This window comes from Coregonus clupeaformis, chromosome 8 (genome assembly GCF_020615455.1).
Source record: "Coregonus clupeaformis isolate EN_2021a chromosome 8, ASM2061545v1, whole genome shotgun sequence".
NCBI lineage: Eukaryota > Metazoa > Chordata > Actinopteri > Salmoniformes > Salmonidae > Coregonus > Coregonus clupeaformis.
In genome coordinates, this window is record NC_059199.1 from 4,513,765 (window position 1) to 4,536,184 (window position 22,420).

A 22,420-nucleotide genomic window follows, 5' to 3' on the forward strand; every position below is an offset into this window, starting at 1 on the left:
GTTTTCAGTCTCATTCTCTCGCAAATAGGCCCTCTCCAGACTAGCCTTTTAAGCTGTGATTGCTTTCCTCTTTAAGCTTGCCGCCGCAAATGATTCCTCAAACGGCTATTTCCTGCCAGATCTATTCCCCAGATAAAGCCTTTGCTCCTGCCTTTCATGTGTCTCTCTGCCTCTCAATCTCCCCCGTGTACCTATCCCCTTTTGCTTTCTAGATGTAGCGTTTGAGAATGGTGGCCGAGGGCTACGGTCACGTTATTGGTCAAATGTTACCCCTCCCCAGGGACTAAAAAATCCTATTTGGTAATAATGTAGCGACACTTAAGAGGAGGAGATGTGTGTGTTTAGTACTGTAAAGGGTAGTGGTAACATACATGGGCACTATGTGTGAAAGTATAAAGGTATAAAGATGCTGTAAAGGCATTGTAGAAGTAGAGGACTAAAGTAAACAAAGTAGCTAAGCTATTGACGTTTGGTAAATCCTAAACCCCAAAATGTTCGGTATCAAATGTTGTTACTGGAGAATAGTCAGAACCTTCCTCCCACCTGTTTTATTGTCACCTACAACAATGAACTGTTGAGTTAAATTAATCTGCCAATTCCCTCCATTTCTTTTCAAGGATATTTAGACGACAATGTGCAGCAGTGGAAAGTTTGCACCTGTTATTCTCTACAGAATATTGAAAAGCTAAAACCATGACATTGTCTTTCTTTAAACTGTAATGTACTTTCTTTCTTTTCCTCCAATTATTCAGCTTCATTTGACCTTTCATCCGACCACTTAAATGTTATTCCATCTCACTAGGAGGGAAGAGCTTTGCACTGATGAATCTTTTTTCTTTGCTGTTCCCATAGTAATATAATAATAAATGTCACTTTTATCCAAAGCAATTGACAGTACAGTGACAGTATATATTAGTATGAAGCCTATGTGATCCCTTTAGAGATAGTGTGGCATTATGTACACTTAAGTGTCCAAAAGTTTTATACAAAATTATTTTTTACATTTCCCAAACAATTTCCTCCCTATAGTGTGGTATTTAAGCACGAAGGTGGTGTGGGGGGATGCTCACCAAAGCTTTCAAACAAGGTGGCCATGGCCTGGTTCTTGCCCATGTCGATGAGCCCTCGACCCAGACAGAAGTGCGGGAAAATCAGCAGCACCTGCTTCACAATGTCATTGATGTGCGAGATTTTCTGTCAGGGGGAAAAACGAACAGAAAACAACAACAATTTATCAGCGACTCATAAAAGACGTAAAAGACAGCAAAACATAAGGGCACATTATGGCTTTAAATCACATTACATGGAACCCGCTGTCTGTGTTGCGCACGCGGGGGCACAGGTCTGTCAAGTGACCTGAGGGAAGAAGCGGGTTTGGAGTTTGCGGTTGCGGTTGCGGGAAAAGAGTGCTCTTGGCGTTAAGAGTGTTCCGACACTCCCCAGATAATTAAAGCGCATCCTCAGTGCGCGCTCATCAGCCGAGGCACAATGCTTGCTTGAATTGGGCGCCAAATGACATGGAAATGAGCCTTTGCTTTTTGACTTGTCATTTAGGGCACGCTCGCTCGGTGATGTCTCCCTCACCCGCGTTACGTGAGGGCAGGAGCAGCTGCTCATACATACAGATACAAACATTCTCATCCCAAGCACTGAGACTTTGAAAGATTCCGGGTGACATACACCTTCCGACTTGCTATAACAGACACATTCACAGGAATGGACTCACGCACACACACACAGACATACCATCTTATTGGCTGTTCATTACCCAGGTTAGGGCCCTTCCTGCTTTAAAAAAATGAATAAATAAATACAAATTACAGAAATACAGTTGAAGTCGGAAGTTTACATACACCTTGGCCAAATACATTTAAAATGTTCACAATTCCTGACATTTAATCCTAGTAAAAATTCCCTGTTTTAGGTCAGTTAGGATCACCTCTTTATTTTAAGAATGTGAAATGTCAGAATAATAGTAGAGAGAATGATTTCTTTCAGCTTTTATTTCTTTCATCACATTCCCAGTGGGTCAGAAGTTTACATACACTCAATTAGTATTTGGTAGCATTGCCTTTAAATTGTTTAACTTGGGTCAAACGTTTCGGGTAGCCTTCCACAAGCTTCCCAAAATAAGTTGGGTGAATTTTGGCCCATTCCTCCTGACAGAGCTGGTGTAACTGAGTCAGGTTTGTAGGCCTCCTTGCTCACACACACTTTTTCAGTTCTGCCAACAAATTTGCTATAGGATTGAGGTCAGGGCTTTGTGATGGCCACTCCAATACCTTGACTTTGTGGTCCTTAAGCCATTTTGCCACAACTTTGGAAGTATGCTTGGGGTCATTATCCAATTGGAAGACCCATTTGCGACCAAGCTTTAACTTCCTGACTGATGTCTTATGTCTTGAGATGTTGCTTCAATATATCCACATCATTTTCCTTCCTCATGATGCCATCTATTTTGTGAAGTGCACCAGTCCCTCCTGCAGCAAAGCACAGCATGATGTTGCCACCCCCGTGCTTCACGGTTGGGATGGTGTTCTTCGGCTTGCATGCGTCCCCCTTTTTCCTCCAAACATAACTATGTGTCACGAGTTGCTAAGCCAGAACCCAGAAGCAGACCAGGACAAGGTAAGTTGAAACGAAGGTGAGTGTTTATTTACAAGTTCAAGAGTGATGCTGAATAATCCAGGGAACAGAGCGGGCGGCGTTGATTAGTTGTTGGGGGTGCAGTGGTTGATCCCATCCTGGGTCGGCAGCCGCCACCACCAGGCAGAGGTTGGATGAAGGTTCCGGACGGGTGACTGCAGATGGAACAAAACGGGGTAAGTAAGCAACAAACCAACAAGGTGCAAAAACAACAAAACTAACGCTAGGCTCTAAGACTGATACTCTGGTAAACCTACTGTTCATGGCTAACGATCCGGCAGGGAATGGATGTTAGGCCAGAGCCTAAGAAGGGTGATGATCAGGACCAGGTGTGCAGATTGCTGATGGGATGCAGGTGCGGAAATCAAGAGAGCTCCCCGGAGCGTTCCAGAACCCTCGGGAAACTGGAGATCACGAACATAACAACTATTCCACAGACAGGACCCGACTCAGACTGCCGGGATCGTTACAGTACCCCCTCCGACGAACGCCACCGGGCGGACTCCCGGAGCGCCAGGATGGAGGCGGTAGAAGTCACTGATGAGGTCAGCATCTAGGACCTGTCGCCGCGGAATCCAACTCCTCTCTTCAGGACCATACCCCTCCCAGTCCACGAGATACGGAAACCCCGGCCCCGCCGTCTGGAATCCATGATGCGACGCACCGTGTAGGCAGGACCACCTCCGATCATCCGAGGAGGAGGAGGAGGAGGCGGAGGAGGCAACAGAGGACTGAGGAAAACAGGCTTGAGGCAGGAGACATGAAAGGTGGGATGGACTCTGAGCGTCCTCGGGAGTTTGAGTCGAACTGCCACCGGATTGATCACCTTCTCCACCACAAACGGACCAATGAACCCGGTAACAACTTCCTAGACTCAGTCCGTAAAGGAAGATCCCGTGTGGCCAACTAGACCCTATCTCCGATGGTGTAGGTGGGAGCGGGGATCCGGCGACGATTCGCCTGGAGCTGATACCGGTCCGAAACTCTAAGGAGTGCTTTTCTGGCCCGATGCCAGGTCCGGTGGCAACGACAGATATGGACCTGAACAGAAGGCTACTGAGAGCTCCTTCTCCTGAGAAGGGAACAAGGGGAGGTTGTAGCCATACAGGCACTGGAAGGAGACATCCCAGTGGCAGATGTAGGGGAGAGTATTGTGGGCATACTCAACCCAAGGCAACTGAGAGACCCAGGAGGTGGGGTTGGAAGAGGCCAGACAGCGTAGCGTGGATTCCATCTTCTGGTTGGCTCTCTCCGCCTGACCATTAGATTGGGGGTGAAAACCAGATGTGAGACTGACTGTAGCTCCAATGGCCAAACAGAAGGACTTCCAGACAGCAGAGGTAAACTGAGGGCCACGGTCGGAAAACGATATCACTGGGCAACCCGTGGACCCTGAAAACCTCCCTAACCAGGATCTCGGGACGTCTCCGAGGCAGAGGGAAGCTTGGCAATAGGCACAAAGTGGCGAACTTGCTGAATCTGTCCACGATAGTCAGAACGACCGTGTTCCCCTCAGAAGCGGGCAACCCAGTGACAAAGTCCAGGGCCAGATGCGACCATGGTCGCCGGGGAATAGGAAGGGGTGAAGTAGTCCAGAGCTGGGCCGATTGGTACTCTTATTCTGCGCACACACTGGACAGGCAGCAACATAACCCCGAGTATCCTCGGCCACGGCAGGCCACCAAAAGCGTCTGCGAAGAAACGCCATTGTCCGAGCCACGCCAGGGTGACAAGCCATCTTGCTGGCGTGGGACCATTTGAGGACAGCAGGACGAACCGACTCAGGCACAAACAACCCACCCGGGTGGACCGTTACCGGGACCGGGCTGAGTCCGAAGGGCGCCAGCACCTCCTCCTCAATCTTCCACATAACTGCTCCCAGACGCAGTTCGGGGAGAATTGTCTCGGTCTTGGACCCACTCTCCTCCGTCTTGGAGAACATCCGGGACAAGGCGTCCGCCTTGCCGTTCTTAGATCCAGGTCGGACGTCAGGGAAAACTTGAATCGTCCGAAAAACAACGCCCACCTGGCCTGACGGGGAGTTGAGGCGTTTAGCCGATTGCACGTAAGCAAGATTCTTGTGGTCAGTCCAGACAATAAACGGTTTGCTCCGCCCCCTCCAACCAGTGGCGCCACTCCTCCAAGGCAAGTTTCACCGCGAGAAGCTCCCGGTTACCCACATCGTAATTCCTCTCCGCGAGGCGAAAGGCGACGAGGTAGTAGGCTCAGGGATGGAGTTTACTGTCCGTGGAGCATCGCTGCGACAGGATGGCGCCAACTCCCACATCAGACGCTGGTCCACTTCAACGGCGAACTGACGGGCCGTGTCCGGTTGAGAGAGAATCGGTGCGTTGGTGAATCGCCTCTTCAAATCCAGAAACGCTCGATCCGCCTCCGGATTCCACTTGAAGGTCCTGATACTGGAAGTCAAGGCAGTTAACGGAGCGGACACGGCTGTAATCCCGGATGAATCTGCGGTAGAAATTCGCAAACCCCAAAAATCTCTGGAGCTGCAATCTCGTACCCGGGCTGGGCCCATTCCAGAACGCTCTAACCTTCTCCTGGTCCATCCTAATCTCTCCCCCTGGAGATGATGTACCCGAGAAAGGATGTCGTGTGGGCGTGAAACTCGCGACTTCTCGGCCTTCACGAACAGGCGATTCTCCAACAATCGCTGCAGAACCTGCCGGACATGCTGGACGTGGTCGGAAGGTTCCTTCGAGAAGATCAGAATGTCATCCAGGTAAACAAACACAAAGAGACCGATCATATCTCTCAGGACGTCGTTCACCATACTCTGGAATACCGCTGGAGCATTGGTCAGTCCAAACGGCATCACCTGATACTCGAAGTGACCCATCGGTGTATTGGAAACCCGTCAACCACTCGTCCCCCTCTCTGATCCGGACCATGTGATACGCATTGCGTAGGTCTAGCTTGGTGAACACCGTAGCACCCTGTAAGGAGTCGAAGGCAGAACTCATCAAGGGCAGGGGATACTTGTTCTTGACCGTGATGTCATTCAACCCCCGATAATCAATACATGGTCGAAGAGAGCCATCCTTCTTACCCACAAAGAAGAATCCTGCCCCCAGGGGTGATGACGAGGACGAACGAGACCAGCAGCTAGGGACTCCTTGATGTAGGTCTCCAAAGCCTCACGTTCAGGTCGGGAGATACTGTATAACCTTCCCTTGGGGTAGACAGCTCCAGGGAACAGGTTGATGGCACAATCATATGGTCGGTGGGGAGGGAGTGACAGAGCCTTCTGCTTACTGAAAACTTCCCCCAAATCGTGATATGTCTCGGGAACCAGGGACAAATCTGGGGGTTTAGCCTCAATCACCTGACTGGGAACCGAATGGGGGCAGGCAGTCTTGAGACAGTTAGCATGACAATCAAGGCTCCAACTCGTTACCTTGCCCGTCACCCAATCGAACGTAGGATTGTGTTCCTTCAGCCAGGGGTATCCAAGGACCAGAGGAACCTGGGAAGACGGCAGAATGAAGAATGAAATCATCTCAGAATGATTCCCGACAACCGCATCTTAACCGGTTCAGTCCTCATCGTGATACGTGCCAGACTACTGCCGTCCAGAGTGGTAGCTTCAATGGCTTCCGGCAATTGCTCCTGGAAAGCCCCAGCTGTTCCACCAACTCGGCATCTAGAAAGCTTCCATCGGCACCTGAATCGATAAAGCGTTAATCGCTAAGCTCTGATTCCTGTTCATAAGGGTAGCCGGAAAACGGGGTCTGACAGAGGGTATTGAGAGGTCGAAACTGGCTCGCTAAAAGTCCTCCCAACTTTAGCGAGCCAGCGCAGTTTGAACGACCCGACTGGAACCTGAGAAGCTGATCGGTTGGACGGAGCCCATTGCTTCTCCCTCTTCGCTCTCGGACTCGATTATCCACCCGAATAGACAAGGCTACCAAGCTGTCCAGGTCACTAGACTCCGGATAGGAGATCAACTCATCCTTGAGCTGCTCCGACAGACCCTGGTAAAAGGCCGCTTGCAGAGCCTCCTCATTCCACCCACTCTCCACAGCCAACGTCTTGAACTCGATCACGAAGTCGGCCACGCTCGCGAGTTCCTTGGCGAAGCGAAAACAGGCGCCTAGCTCGTCCCTCCCTCGGACGGAATGGTCGAAGAGCTTCCTCATCTCGGCCGTGAACCCCTGTATGAAGCCATGCAGGATCCTGTCGTTCCCAAACGGCTGAAGCCCACTCCAGCGCTCGACCACGCAGCAACTCAATCACAAAGGCTATCCTAGCCTTGTCTGTGGCATAAGAGTAGGGCTGTAGGTCGAACACTAATCCACACTGCATAAGGAAGGAACGGCATCTTCCCAGCTCCCCCTCATATTTATCCGGTGTCGGAACCTTGGGCTCACGGAAGGACACAGCTTCAGAAGCGGCAGGCGAGATGGGTGAAACCGGTAGTGGATCTTCCACCGGACACTTGCGTTGGTTCTGGACCTCCGTCAGACCGGTAGAAAGGTTCGAACTGACAACGCGATCTCCTGTAGTACCGTACATATGATGGCCCAACATCTTCTCCTGCTGGGTAATGGCATGGCGAACAGAGTCCAGGTCCGCTGGGTTCATTACTGGCCGGATCGTTCTGTCACGAGTTGCTAAGCCAGAACCCAGAAGCAGACCAGGACAAGGTAAGTTGAAACGAAGGTGAGTGTTTATTTACAAGTTCAAGAGTGATGCTGAATAATCCAGGGAACAGAGCGGGCGGCGTTGATTAGTTGTTGGGGGTGCAGTGGTTGATCCCATCCTGGGTCGGGCAGCCGCGCGACCACCAGGCAGAGGTTGGATGAAGGTTCCGGACGGGTGACTGCAGATGGAACAAAACCGGGGTAAGTAAGCAACAAACCAACAAGGTGCAAAAACAACAAAACTAACGCTAGGCTCTAAGACTGATACTCTGGTAAACCTACTGTTCATGGCTACCGATCCGGCAGGGAATGGATGTTAGGCCAGAGCCTAAGAAGGGTGATGATCAGGACCAGGTGTGCAGATTGCTGATGGGATGCAGGTGCGAAATCAAGAGAGCTCCCCGAGCGTTCCAGAACCCTCGGGAAACTGGAGATCACGAACATAACAACTATTCCACAGACAGGACCCGACTCAGACTGCCGGGATCGTTACACTATGGTCATTATAGCCAAACAGTTCTATTTTAGTTTCATCAGACCAGAGGACATTTCTCCAAAAAGTACGATCTTTGTCCCCATGTGCAGTTGCAAACCGTAGTCTGGCTTTTTTATGGCGGTTTTGGAGCAGTGGCTTCTTCCTTGCTAAGCAGCCTTTCAGGTTATGTCGATATAGGACTCGTTTTACTGTGGATATAGATACTTTTGTACCTGTTTCCTCCAGCATCTTCAGAAGGTCCTTTGCTGTTGTTCTGGGATTGATTTGCACTTTCGCACCAAAGTACGTTCACCTCTAGGAGACAGAACGCGTCTCCTTCCTGAGCGGTATGACGGCTGCGTGGTCCCATGGTGTTTATACTTGGGTACTATTGTTTGTACAGATGAACATGGTACTTTTAGGCGTTTGGAAATTGCTCCCAAGGATGAACCAGACTTGTGGAGGTATACCATTTTTTTTCTGAGGTCTTGGCTGATTTCTTTTGATTTTCCCATGATGTCAAGCAAAGAGGCACTGAGTTTGAAGGTAGGCCTTGAAATACATCCACAGGTACACCTCCATTTGACTCAAATTATGTCAATTAGCCTATCAGAAGCTTCTAAAGCCATGACATCATGGAATTTTCCAAGCTGTTTAAAGGCACAGTCAACTTAGTGTATGTCAACTTCTGACCCACTGGAATTGTGACACAGTGAATTATGAGTGAAATAATCTGTCTGTAAACAATTGTTGGAAAAATTACTTGTGTCATGCACAAAGTAGATGTCCTAACCGACTTGACAAAACTATAGTTTGTTAACAAGACATTTGTGGAGTGGTTGAAAAACGAGTTTTAATGACTCCAACCTAAATGTATGTAAACTTCCGACTTCAACTGTATATGCAAATCCTACTTATTAGGTGTACAACAGAAGAACGTATCAAAGAAAAAAGTAGAAAACAAACCTAAATGTACTCATGTTTTTCCATATAGCAGTTCTGTGTGTCGGTGAAAAAGAAGATGGTGCCGACAGACATGGCAGCTCTGCTTCTGGCTCCTAAGTAACTTTGCAGTATTTTGTTTTTTTGAGTGTTATTTCTTACATTTTTAGCCCAGAACGTTTTTTTGTGTTATTAAATACAGCCGGAAAGAGCTTTTGGATATCAGAGCGGTGGTCACTCACCAGCAGTATGACCAGAAATACGACTTTCCTGAATTGGATCCTTTGTTTGTACCTCCCAGGGCAATTTAACTTATCCCAGAGGCTGCTCCAAGACACCGCCGGTGAAGAAGAGTTACTTGCTAATGTTCAGTCCTTGGACAATAAAGTAGACGAGCTCAGGGCAAGGATCACCTTCCAGAGAGACATCAGGGACTGTACCATACTCTGTTTCACGGAATCATGGCTCTCTCAGGATATACTGTCCCCGTCCATACAGCCAGCTGGATTCTCAGTACATCGCGCAGACAGGAATAAAGAACTCTTCGGGAAGAAGAAAGGTGGTGGTGTATGTTTCATGATTAACTACTCATGGTGTGATTGTGATAACATACAGGAACTCAAGTCCTTTCTTTCAAGGGGGCTTTATTGGCATGGGAAACATACACTACCGTGCGAGAAAGGCTATTCCATGCGAGAAATTGCCAAGAAACTGAAGATCTCGTACAACGCTGTGTACTACTCCCTTCACAGAATAGCGCAAACTGGCTCTAACCAGAATAGAAAGAGGAGTGGGAGGCCCCTGTGAACAACTGAGCAAGAGGACAAATACATTAGAGTGTCTAGTTTGAGAAACATGCACCTCACAGGTCCTCAACTGGCAGCTTCATTAAATAGTACCCGCAAAACACCAGTCTCAACATCAACAGTGAAGAGGCGACTCCGGAATGCTGACCTTCTAGGCAGAGTTGCAAAGAAAAAGCAATTTCTCAGACTGGCCAATAAAAAGAAAAGATTAAGATGGGCAGTCTGACATATCGCTTTTATTTTAGTATAGCAATGAATAGCCTTCATTTCTCAGAACAAGAATAGACTGACGAGTTTTAGAAGAAAGTTATTTGTTTCTGGCCATTTTGAGCCTGTAATCGAACCCACAATTGCTGATGCTCCAGATACTCAACTAGTCTCAAGAAGGCCAGTTTTATTGCTTCTTTAATCAGCACAAAAGTTTTCAGCTGTGCTAACATAATTGCAAAGGGGTTTTCTAATGATCAATTAGCCTTTTAAAATGATAAACTTGGATTAGCAAACACAACGTGCCATTGGAACACAGGACTGATGGTTGCTAATAATGGGCCTCCGTACGCCTATGTAGATATTCCATAAAAAATCAGCCATTTCCAGCTACAATAGCCATTTACAACATTAACAATGTCTACACTGTATTTCTGATCAATTTGATGTTATTTTAATGGACAAGAAATTTTGAAAACAAGAACATTTCTAAGTGACCCCAAAATGTTGAACAGTAGTGTATGTCTACTGTGTAATATTTATTGTGACGTTAATGAATTATATGTTTTCAATGTAATGGATGTATTGAATTGATCGGATGTACAAGCCTCTAGAGTTGATTCTAGTGTTTCACAGTGGTATATGAACTGACGAAGATCCAACTCGGATTGAAACGTTGTCGTTTTTGTGGGTCTGGTTAAATCACCATGGGAACATACCAGAGTTGCGGACATTCCTTTTTTCCTCCCTTCCTGATTAAGCCACCCCTCCTGAAATCCCTTCTCCCTGTGGCTATACTGCTGAACGATGGTGCCTTTTAAAGCACACAAGCCCTAATTAATTAAATGCAGACAGATTGAAAGATAGCCAGTCTGCAATGATTCTACTACACCGCCAGTGTCGGCTTCTCCACATTGCTTTCATTACCAAAGATTGAGGGAATGAGAGAGAGAGAGAGAGAGAGAGTGAGAGAGAGAGCAAGATGTGGGGGTGAGTGAATGATAGAGATGAAGAAAGCAAAACCAAAAGAGAAAAAGAAAGAAAGAAAGAAAGAGAGAGAGAGAGAGAGAGAGAGAGAGAGAGAGAGAGAGAGAGAGAGAGAGAGAGAGAGAGAGAGAGAGAGAGAGAGTACATACTGCCACTTCTGTCTTTGGATGCTGTTCTAAAGCAAGGTTATGCATAATGCATCCGTTTGGTCTCAGGGTAGTCTTCAAAAACGCTAGCGTACATTGGGAAAACCATAAATTCACAGTTTCCTCCTTCGGTAGACCCAGGGCGAAAAGTGGGATGCATTGCTTAACACAGTGCAATGTGGGGCGGCAGTTGAGAATCAGAGATGACATGTTACAGTATGTTGTCAGATTTAATCATGTGGATTTATACTTGCTCTGCAATTTTTAACTTTTTATTCTAGTTTGTGGAATGGCATCATGAAAAGGCCTAACTTGGTCTGCATTTCAATCAACTGTAGATAAAGGTAAACCCCATTGTGGTTCACACACACTGTTTCTGCTATATTTTAAGCACAGGTGTGGTTTAGAGGCATTATTCAATGACGTTGTCCAAAGCGAGCGTTTGCAGCTAACTATTTCTGAGTTAACACCTTAGATATAGAGCAAACATTCAAAATTAATTTAGAAGTACAGTTTTCCTTTATCTGTTATGAATTGAATTGGGGCCTTTGGTCATTGAGGGTCAATAACTCACTACCTTCATCATTAAAATAAAGTTTATTTAGGACTTCATGTATGACCTCTGGGTATACAGCATTAATGATGTAGCTCAACTTCAAGTAAATATTTTCTCTGCTAATGGCCAAACTTAAGTTACAGATCTAAGTTAGAGTTGGAATGTCAATGGTAGCCTTCATGCAGCAGTAATTTGAGCATTTCTGCCTGTGAGTAGGTGGGCTGTCTGGGCACTGGCATAAAATCCCTGCATGCATAACGAAAATACCTCATTGATCATGGTGTCAAAGCTAACTCTCAACTGTCCAGCAATAGGTCTGCCAATTCATCTTTTCCTTTTTCAACTTCTACATGTTTTCCTTGAGGACTTAAGGTCACGCTGGCCAACAAAACGTCAAGCATGATATCCTGGCCATCCATATAATGTATTACTTAGTTACCTTTTATTGTCAACGCTAAGAAGCTGAATTTGAATATATCTGGTCATATCAACACATACTGGGCCCACTCCCACCAACCACATTTTAAAAAGTTATTAATCATAGTCAAACTACAATCCCTTGAGTAAGGTCTTAGCATTTAAAGCTGGAATCAAGCAAAGGAGCTGGCAAGAAGCTGGCATAAGGCTAAAAGAGCCTAAAGTTAGAAACATAAGTGAATTGGAAAAAATTTAATAATACATGTAAACCAATGACCTTGTGCAGCCGGGGCCCATTTGTCATCAAGAAGAATGTCAAGGAATAGAGACCTAATTCGAGATCAATACGTGAAATAACAGATCTTCTCTCGACTGGGTGTTCATCAAGGAGATCTAAGAAGCTCTTAGGCGATGATGAAACGCGTGACAAGTTTCTTCAAAGTTTGTGCTATATGCCCATAAATCATCTCCAAATGGGTTCTGAAGGGAAAAAATCTCCAAGGCTCTAGTCTGACCCATATTGCTTTAGTGTTCATATTCCCCTAGCATCACCTTCATCTTGACCGGAGGGACTTACAAAAAGGAATATATATGTCTGAAAGAGTTTTGGGGAGGGTGACCATTAGCTGATTTCTCAAACTAGATACGATAACGTTAAAGGGAAACTTCATAATCAGTAATGCACATTCAAAATAGAATGTAACGTCGTATACACAAAAACACTATATTTTACGCTAAAAGAAATACAAATATTTATGTATTTAATATCAGCCCCCTCTTACACACACACACTACAATTAAACGGCAATGCCCTGGGAGAGCAGACACAAGTTCCAGACATCATGCCCCGCCTAGCAATTCCAAAACACAGTACAGAGGGTCATGACACAGCAGAACTAATACAGCCCCATCGACTGCCCCCCTCCAGACTCACTCAGGCTCCGAACCAGGCCAGATCCATTTAGGTGCCCAACAGGCTTATCTGAGTGGCTAGCGGCTGGGCTATTGACTCAAACACTGTCATGCATACAAGGCAGGCTGCGATAGATGCGATCCACAGGGAGCTGAGAAAGGGGGTGGGGGGTGGGGGGTGGGGGGTGACTCCCATGCTCCCTTGCTCAGTCTCCAGATAAAACTGGGACGCAAAGTACAATATGTGCTGCTGCAGCCATGCATTGCTTTTCCCTCCAGTTTTGCCTTTTTTTACTCCTTCCCTCTAGACTACCAGACATCTTCCCATAGGGGGGAGCTAGATGTATTAACTTTGACCTTCAGTGGAGAAATACATAAAAGAATGAAGAGAAATTCAACTTTGCTGTTCCTGTTTTGGCTATCGTCACAGCGCAGGGTGGAAGAGATGGAATGAAGGTGTGGAAATTTAAGACGACGGAGAAAGATGGAGCTGTCAGATATCTCTCTACGACCTGTCGCGGTGAACTGGGGCGTGGTCTTGTGCGTTCTTATCTACGGCGGCTATTTTGGCTCCTCTGTTCATCCAGTTTAGCATAACAGAACAGATGAACAGAGGAAATTTGGAAACCGTCAACATCCCAGCATGTCACAGCCTATTTCTTCCAGGTGGTTCAACAATGACAGTCAATTGGTAGGATAAGTCATGCATCAACCCCGGATCGTGGCCACCTACAGGGCTCGTATCTGCTTTGACATCCCCAGGAGTGATAGCTGGGCTGTCATTGTCCCCCATCAGCAATGTCTCAATTGACCCGGACAGCTACGCTACACAGCAGTCTTTCTAATACACTAGGCAAATGCCCTTGAACAGGAAGAGCACGATAGGTCACTCGCACAAATTGGCAGCGACCGGCATGCATTCCATTATTATATTGCCAAAGCCCCTTAGGAATATGATTTGCCAGAACAATACCGATAAATATATGGGAAAACAAGTCACAACAAAAAGATGACTGTTTAATTGGGAGGTTGCCAGCGAACAGACAAACAAAAAACAAACCAATGATGAACGACGGCAATGACGATAATGAAATCGCTATGCAAATGAGTTTGTCTCGTTATGTAAAAAGGAAGACAACCAACATTAAGCTGTGTCTGAGAAATCAGGGAGAGTGGAAAGAAGATGAATGTTCAAAGGACATGAGCGTATGACAAAGCTAGGTTTCCATCCAATTGGCGACAGATCTTCCCACAAGTGGTGTGTTTCCACCAAATCAGTGCGTGATGATGTAGTACACACAAAATGTACTTTTTCGCTTACGTTTTTATGTACCGAATAAAAATTTAAAGTTCAATGTGTTTCCATTTTCATTTTTGTCACAAAAACTGTTGCATTAAATAGCAAATGTGCCTATTCTGGTCTTGGCATGTGCGCTCCAGCCAACAGCTCGCAGATAAAGTGAAGCTATGCTGTGTGGGTAGGCTAGTCTACATGATTCACAGGAGGTTGGTGAAGGACGGGCTCGTGGTAATGGCTGGAGCAGAATAAGTGCAATGGCATCAAATATACTGAACAAAAATATAAACGCAACATGCAACAATTTCAAAGATTTTACTGAGTTACAGTTCATATAAGGAAATCATCCAATTGAAATAAATTCAGTAGGCCCTAATCTATGGATTTCACATGACTGGGAATACAAATGTGCATCTGCTGGTCACAGATACCTTTAAAAAAAAGTAGGGGCATGGATCAGAAAACCAGTCAGTATCTGGTGTGACCAGCATTTGCCTCATGCAGCGCGACCCATCTCCTTCGCATAGAGTTGATCAGGCTGTTGATTGTGGTCTGTAGAATGTTGTCCCACTCCTCTTCAATAGCTTTGCGAAGTTACTGGATATTAGCGGTAACTGGAATACGCTGTGTACACGGCGATCCAGAGCATCCCAAACATGTTCAATGGGTGCCATGTCTAGTGTGTATGCAGGCCATGGAAGAACTGGGACATTTTTAGGTTCCAGGAATTGTGTACAGATCCTTGAGAAACTGGGCCGTGCATTATCATGCTGAAACATGAGGTGATGGCGACGGACGAATGGATGACAATGGGCCTCAGGATCTCGTCACGGCATCTCTATGCATTCAAATTGCCATCGATAAAAATGCAATTGTGTTCGTTGTCCGTAGCTTATGCCTGCCCATAACATAACCCCACCGCCACCATGGAGCACTCTGTTCACAACGTTGACTTCAGCAAACCACTCGCCCACACGACACCATACACGTGGTCTGCGGTTGTGAGGCCGGTCGGATGTACTGCCAAATTCTCTAAAATGACGTTGGAGGCTGCTTATCGTAGAGAAATGAAGATTAAATTCTCTGGCAACAGCTCTGGTGGACATTCCTGCAGTCAGCATGCCAATTGCACACTCCCTCAAAACGTGAGACATTTGTGGCATTGTGTTGTATAACAAAACTGCACATTTTAGAGTGGCCTTTTATTGTCCCCAGCACAAGGTGCGCCTGTGTAATGATCACGCTATTTAATCAGCTTCTTGATATGCCACACCTGTCAGGTGGATGGATTATCTTGGCAAAGGAGAAATGCTCACTAACAGGGACGTAAACAAATTTGTGCACAAAATGTGAGAGAAATAAGCTTTTTGTGTGCATGGAACATTTCTGGGATCTTTAATTCCAGCTCATGAAACATGGGACCAACATTTTACATGTTGCGTTTATATTTTTGTTCAGTGTACATCAAACACATGGTTTCCGTGTGTTTGATGCTAATCCATTCACTCCGTTCCAGCCATTATTATGAGCTGTCCTCCCCTCAGCAGCCTCCGCTGATGAGATTATTATGGATGAGAGCAAGATTTTTTGGGGGGTCAATCGTCAGTCAAGCATCGATCATCATGTCACCAGAATCAGACCCTCAATATTTATTGGAAAGGAGCATCAAGATCACCATGCACTTTCACCACCCTGTGAAGTTCATCATGTTATTTCATCTGTAGCCTAATCAACTGCATGCTTCCCCGAGTCGTAGTGGGAGGAGCACACACCATTTCATCGCGTGACTCCAAGTTTACTTCGATATTATATCAATATTTGCGCATAAAGGATTTTCTACTGCCATTTCTTTCATAATTCATTTTACAGACACAGAAAGATCCCACCATGTTGAACAAACAAATTATCTGTTGCCATTTATCAAATCTACCGAAACGTCCTGTTTCGATCACAGCTGTCGTGATTTTTTTAAATATACGGTATGACTTTACTCGCATAAAAACTGTCTATGGAAACGTAGTTAGTGAAGCTAACAATTGCTAAGGTTGGAGTGGAGATTCGAGCTAGCTGACTTTTGAAGCAGAAGCTCAGATGGGGAATCCTGATGTTGCAATTTGTCAGAGTGAAGTGTTTAAAACACACACACTCGCTCACACACACACACACACGCACAAGCACGCATGCACACTCTCATGCATGCACGCACTCACAAAAACACATGGACAAGCACAAGCACACATACACTCTCTCTCACACTCACTCACGCATGCGCACACACACACACACACACACACACACGCACACACACAGTATTAGACATGAGACTGTGGCAAAGTTAAATAATTAGCATATTTAACATATCAAATGAAAAAGACACTTGCATGAAAATCTACAATAGTGAATTAAAGTGGAAGGTATGATAATTAAATGCATTGCTAGGCTCAAAGTCAAAAATTGCATGTTAATTTAGCGTACAAACGCAGTAAAGTATGATATTAACAAAAAAATTGATTCCTAGTTGTCCACACTGTTTTCATACAGTACCAGTCAAAAGTTTGGACACACCTACTCATTCCAGGGTTTCTCTTTATTTTTTAAAACTATTTTCTACATTGTAGAATAATAGTGAATACATCAAAACTATGAAATAACACATATGGAATCATGTATTAACCAAAAAGTGTTAAACAAATCAAAATATATTTTATATTTGAGATTCTTCAAAGTTGCCACCCTTTGCCTTGACAGCTTTAGACATTCTTGGCATTCTCTCAACCAGCTTCATGAGGTAGTCACCTGGAATGCATTTAAATTAACAGGTGTGCCTTGTTAAAGTTAATTTGTGGAATTTCTTTCCTTCTTAATGCGTTTGAGCCAATCAGTTGTGTTGTGACAAGGTAGGGTAGGTATACAGAAGATAGCCCTATTTGGTAAAAGACCAAGTCCATATTATGGCAAGAACAGCTCAAATAAGCAAAGAGAAATGACAGTCCATCATTAGTCAATCAGGAACATTTCAGCAAGTTTCTTCAAGTGCAGTCGCAAAACCATCAATCGCTATGATGAAACTGTCTCTCATGAGGACCACCACAGGAAAGGAAGACCCAGAGTTACCTCTGCTGCAGAGGATAAGTTCATTAGAGTTACCAGCCTCAGAAATTGCAGCCCAAATACATGCTTTACAGAGTTCAAGAAACAGACACATTTCAACATCAACTGTTCAGAGGAGACTGCGTGAATCAGGCCTTCATGGTCAAATTGCTGCAAAGAAACCACTACTAAAGGACACCAATAATAAGAAGAGACTTGCTTGGGCCAAGAAACACGAGCAATGGACATTAGACCAGTGGAAATCTGTCCTTTGGTCTGATGAGTCCAAGTTTCATATTTTTGGTTCCAACCGCTGTGTCTTTGCGAGACGCAGAGTAGGTGAACGGATGATATCTGCATGTGTGGTTCCCACCGTGAAGCATGGAGGAGGAGGTGTGATGGTGTGGGGATTCTTTGCTGGTGACACTGTCTGTGATTTATTTAGAATTCAAGGCACACTTAACTAGCATTCTGCAGCGATATGCCATCCCATCTGGTTTGCGCTTAGTGGGCCTATCATTTGTTTTTCAACAGGACAATGACCCAAAACACACCTCCAGGCTGTGTAAGGGCTATTTGACCAAGAAGGAGAGTGATGGAGTGCTGCATCAGATGACCTGGCCTTCACAATCACCCGACCTCAACCCAATTGAGATGGTTTGGGATGAGTTGGACCGCAGAGTGAAGGAAAAGCAGCCAACAAGTGCTCAGCATATGTGGGAACTCATTCAAGACTGTTGGAAAAGCATTCCAGGTGAAGCTGGTTGAGAGAATGCCAAGAGTGTGCAACACTGTCATCAAGGCAAAGGGTGGCTACTTTGAAAAATCTCAAATATAAAATATATTTTGATTTGTTTAACACTTTTTTGGTTACTACATGATTCCAAATGGGTTATTTCATAGTTTTGATGTCTTCACTAATATTATACAATGTAGAAAATAGTAAAAAATAAAGAAAAATCCTTGAATGAGTAGGTGTGTCCAAACTTTTGACTGGTACTGCATATAATGTGGTTTATTCATTATATAAATAGGTGAGGATAACTTAGAAACTATACTTGTATGTGTGGGTTGCTACATTTTGGTAAAAGTGAGTTCCAGCTTATAAAGAACAGCTAAACTAAGTAAATTGCATCCTTAGAAAAAATGTTTGTAATTCAGTCTAAACACAAGCAAACATGACAAAAACGTTGACTTCCACAGACTGAGAAGTGGCATCTCTCTCTCTCTCTACCTCCCTCATTGTTTCCATCTATCTTCTTAACTCTCTCTCCAGTTCTGTCTTTTTCTCTTGCTTGCTTTCTTTATTTCTCTTTTCTCCGTCTTTGTATTTTGATTCTCCCGGGAGAAAGGGAAGCTTTTGGTATAAATGAACGCTCAGTGAAAGATACATGAACCACATTCTCCGAAGAAACAATCCTAACATCACAATTAAACATGAAAGAGAATTGGAAAATACCACCTTTGAAACTCATTGAGTGGGTAAAAAGTAAAAAAGTAATTCCAGGAGGAAAAGCTCCCTCCTTGTACATGTTGAAAGCCTATCCAATAATACACTGCGGTATATCGAGGACAGGGATCAGTTAGCTAGACAACAAATTCAAATCATCCTAATATAATAGTTGATTGAGCAATCGTTTCTTTGATAAAACTTGTGTACTTTTCCCCCAGTATGCACGGTGTGCATATTAGGACAGCCTCACAGTCAAAAGGACACTGACACCTACCCCTTGTTACGCTGAAGCTCCTAATATGGACACCATACATTTGATGATTTAGGAAAGCGGCAACCCGCACCACCTACCTCATCATCGAACAGCTCCATGACGAAGGTGGCCACGCTGCCGTTGATGCCGATGAAGAGGTTGACGCAGGTCAGCACCACGTAGGCCGTGCTGGGGACGCTGAAGATAAACGAGGCTGGGTACATCGTGGGTGTGATAGACCACCTGAAAACACAGACGGTGACGTGAACAGAAGCTTAATCTTTCATATTTTACTATTTAATCACTACAGTAGGAAAGGAGATAGGGGGAGATACATGAAGAGGGGTATATAGACAAGAAGGGCTCTGAAGAGACTCTGGGAAGAGGCTTCATTTCTCCATAAAATGCAGGTGAAAGCTATGATCCCTTATTGATGTCACTTGTGAAATCCATTTCAATCAATGTAGATGAAGGGGAGGAGACAGGTTAAATAATGATTTTTAAGCCTTGAGACAATTGAGACATGGATTGTGTATGTGTGCCATTCAGAGGGTGGATTTTAACATGAATCTACATTGCTCCATATAAACATTACATCCATAGTCCAATCACAATTTTCTTTTTTTCTGAAAACCTATTTGAACTGGGTAAGTCAGCACATACAAATATCATTTTGGTGCTACTTACCCATACATTACAAGCAGCCAAATCAAAGCTGGTAGGTTAGGAGTGGACACGTAGGCTTTTTGTTGGAAGCACAGGAAGATGACGATGACTATTAGACAAGGGACTATGTAGTTACACTGTAATAAAGACATAACCACTTGTTAGACTATGTAGTTACACTGTAAAAAAGCACACATAACCCCGTATTAAGCATTTTATCACTTTGCGGGGTGTTCTGGGAAGGTAACATCTAACCGTATAGGGTCATTATGACACAATTATAATGATGCCCAGACATATCAGGCTAAGGTCCCTCTCTCTGAAAGAAAGAAAAAGATGATGATGATGAAGATGAAGATTAACTCAAGTAAATGGGAATTCCACACGATTTTGAAATCTATAGATTAGGTTTTAATTAGCCTTCCAAGCTTCCCCTCTTTCATTTGCTCATTAACAAGAGAGCAATCTATTCCCCTTCATACGAGGACACGAGTCTGTGGCCGGCCTGACTGGACAAATCTAAAGAAAACCATCTCACAATTTACGAAAGCGTAGTATAAAATAATATAAATATTCTATCTTAAACAAGTTTTACAATCATGATATTGGATGAAGAATCTCTAAATACTGCAATTGGCATGTCATTTTTTAACTTCTACTCCACATTTCCCACTCTGTACCCTAAGGCTTCAACACTACTTAGGTGGCACTCTGCACGGTCTTATAATGCATTGAAATCCATGAGCCCGATTACAAAACATTAAAAGCAAAACTGCAATATAATTCAAATGAGAACCATAGTCACACATAGCATTAGGACAGCATTGAGGGACAGCTCACCGTCTGACAGAGCTTTTCGACCCTATTCAATACTATCCCTTTAAAGATTTTTCGGTGCCGTAAAATATTACAATTGTTGGGAAAATGGGAAATGGAAATGGAAAATACTAACTGCTCCTGGCAAAAACCTTTCGGCTGCCTACATAATAACATTTCTCTTCCACTTTGTCAGCATTCATCCATTATTATGGCTAGTAGTGCTGAGCTATTGCCTGATAGACTGTTTACCGCTATTAGGCCTGAGGGAAAGTGTCAATGTTGTACCACTTTGCATCACTGTTTGCCAGTGTCAATAATTCAGCGCTAGTCACTAACAGTTACTCAGGCCTGGGCCTTTTAACAGCCATTGCGATCAAAAGTATACTTACCATTATTGCTGCTGATGAGTATTTGTTTGATACAGCCATTGAATGATCTATTCCTAGGTACACTAGGATTATGTATCCTTATCCAAACTTACTTACTAAGGATGTCCTAATATGGACACCTTAAACGGCAATTTAAAATGCATTATGTGGCACTGACGGAAGGTTTGGTGGATTATTCGACACACGCCTCACTTGTGACCTTCCTCCTATCCCTCTGAATTCAAGTGAAATCACCACAATACCAATTACAACATCCAGAAATAATTTGTTTGGGGTTTCGATACTTTTATTTGGGGTTCGTGCTTGTCCATCCGTTCCTCACAGCAGTCTCATTAAGTTCCCCCTGGTGTGATAACCAATTAGGTGCAAAATGGCAGGAAACCAGGGAGTTGCTGACATCACAATCTCAGGTGCCACATACTGCCGTTGTGCCCTTGAGCAAGGCACTTAATACCTAATGTATTCCAGGGGCACTACTCTGAGGGTGACCCTGTGCTGCTTCTCGTGTGTGTATGTGTGGTGTCCGGGGGGCTCGGAATTACATAAGACAGCAAAAATATACATTTCCAACTCACATTGGAAATAAAGTTGAATTCTGTAATTATTTTATTTTATGAAAATAACCTACTATATCCCAGGCGAAGTTGGCGACCCAGTAGACGGCCGGGTTGACGCCGCTAACAAATTGCAAGTGCTTGGCTTTGTTGACGCGCTCCTGGATGAGGAAGAGGACGAAGCTCGCTGGGATGAAGGACATGGCGAAGATGACACAGATGGACACCACCAGGTCGGTGGAGGTGGCAGCCCTGAAGAAGGAGAGAGAAAACAGGAAGTTGAGTACAGGTTTGATCCTAGCATGATCAATAGGTCTGGTTGATATTTGACTGGAGAAGGGTCGATTGTTTTAAAGGGAAAGTTGAGTATTTTACAACTCAATGTTAGAGGATAAAAACGTAATCTGTGATTTGGTTTTCTTTAAACGTCGGCTAACTTTAGCAACCGCTAGCTAAAAATTCATTTAAGTGATGGGGGCAAAAAAATTGTCAAATCACCTATAAGTAAGGTCAAGCCAAATAAATGAGCTAATTTCAGCTGATTTTGTCATTTTTTATAGGTCCCTCATGCTCTTTTCCATAAATTATTAGCTACTGGTAGCTAATGTAAGGTGAAGTTTTCAAGTGGCTGTTTGAATTACAGTTTCTCCTGGGCCAAAGACTACTTTCAGTGTGAGGACCCATCTAACATAAAGTTATAAAATACTGAACTTCCCATTTGAGAGTGATTGATTTTGCTACTATCGATCCATCGATCAATCTTTAAATGTATTCATTACCCTTTTACATCTTCTGTCATGTACTCTACAGTAACCTAATAGAGCAGTCGAAAACAACCATAAAATATTCAGTCTAATGATGCGCCTGGTGTGTGAACAGCTTGTTTTTATCCTTCTATAAGTGATTATTTTTCATGTGTTCCCATGATGCAGTCACCACATACAAAATTGGGTTTCACTTATTTTTCTCCATTCCCATCACAGGCGGGCGGCGGCACGTTAATTGGGGAGGACAGGCTCATAGTAATGGCTGGAACAGAATAAATTGAATGGTATCGAACACATCAGAAAACATGGTTTCCATGTGTTTGATAACATTCCATTTACTCCATTTCAGACATTATCATGAGCTGTTCTCCCCT

The 22,420-nt window shown here is 44.4% G+C and overlaps 1 pseudogene; it reads right to left on the reverse strand.

Moving 5' to 3' along the window:
• The window catches only part of LOC121572576, a 246,485-nt pseudogene that overhangs the window by 29,894 nt on the left and 194,171 nt on the right, over positions 1–22,420 (reverse strand).